Below are 1,519 nucleotides of genomic sequence, written 5' to 3'. Positions count from 1 at the left end.
CTTCTCTTCTCTTCTCTTCTCTTCTCTTCTCTTCTCTTCTCTTCTCTTCTCTTCTCTTCTCTTCTCTTCTCTTCTCTTCTCTTCTCTTCTCCTCCTAACAAACTCTGTTGTAATTCATTCACTTTCCTCTCCCAGGTGCATCCAGGTGAACACCCAGTACACGAGTACATGCGCGGGAGGTGGAGGGGTTGGGAGCTGGGGGGTTGCGTAAAGGGAGGAAGAACACCAAAAGGTAAGAGCAGCACAGGTGTTCTGGGGGAGGGGGTTGGGGGATGACAACAATGTGTGTGTAGGTGTGTGTGACAGGAAGAAGCCGTATGTGCTCTGGCTTTATAAGGTGGCGCTTTTGAGAGAAAGGAATGTTACACATCCAGATTATAACAGACCACCCCTTCAAACTAAAAGGAAGTGAGTTTAACCTACAAGTCAAACACACATTTAAACCTGCACACACACACACACTGCAGTCATCAAGCTCTGATATGAATTAAGCATCCTGACTAGTTCCTGTCTCATGTTACGTCGTCCTGAGGGGTCTGCGGATCATTTCCTGTTCCTTATGTAATGTTTTCTTTCTGTTTAAGGTCATACAGATTTATTTGGCCTTTGCTGCTCTACCAGTGTTTTATAGAGAGCGACCTATTCAGACACAGGAAGGGAGACCTCGGGAATTTGAACTGTTGAAATAAAGAGACTAAAGCGCCTCGCTGGTCTTTTACAGACTGCATAATGTTAAAAAAAAATCTTCAAATTCAGCTTATAAGTGATCGGTTGCTATTGTAAGCAGTTAAAAAAAAACCCACATACAAACCTATCTCCTGTTTAGATATGTGCATGTGATTCACCAAACTGTTTGGTAGCAGATGCTTTCTGGTTTCATTTGTAGTCCACTTGTAGCTTGAGTTCTATTGAACTCATGTATGTATGTCAAGAGCAAAAAAAACCCCAACTGTATTTATTGAAAATCATCTAGCTCCAGATTGAGGGTTTCATTAACTTTTAAAATTCACCTTAGGTTTGTAAACAGTGACCGGTAGATGGAAATCTTGACCTACAGAAGCATATCAACCTTTTTGGGATGTACACATGCAGCACTACTGTGAGTAATGGGGTTGGTGCCCAAGAGGAGGATGCTAGGGACAGGGTCAGATCGAGGCAGATGATCCGCTGTGGCGACCCCTAAAGGGAGCAGCCAAAAAGAAGAAAACGATTAACTTTGAGTAGCGGAAACTTTGGGTCAGAAATGAAGCAGTATATAATATATTTTTTACATTGAAGTAGTGGCTCAAACTGTGGGGCAGACCCCACTAGAGGGGCATAGAGCCACTGGGGGGGGGGGGGGGGGGGGGGGGGGGTAATAGTTTGTTGGTGCTGCTATCTTTATGTCAGCATAAGTCAACTTTTTTAGTGGTAATAATTCATATTAGTATAAATCCTCTGGGTTTATGATCGTTATGATGGCACGGTGTATAAGTGTGTGTCTGTGTTATGTAGTTGAAACAGTAACGACACAAACAGC

This window comes from Maylandia zebra, linkage group LG10 (genome assembly GCF_041146795.1).
Source record: "Maylandia zebra isolate NMK-2024a linkage group LG10, Mzebra_GT3a, whole genome shotgun sequence".
NCBI classification, from domain to species: Eukaryota; Metazoa; Chordata; class Actinopteri; order Cichliformes; family Cichlidae; genus Maylandia; species Maylandia zebra.
Note: the sequence above shows the minus strand (reverse complement) of the source record.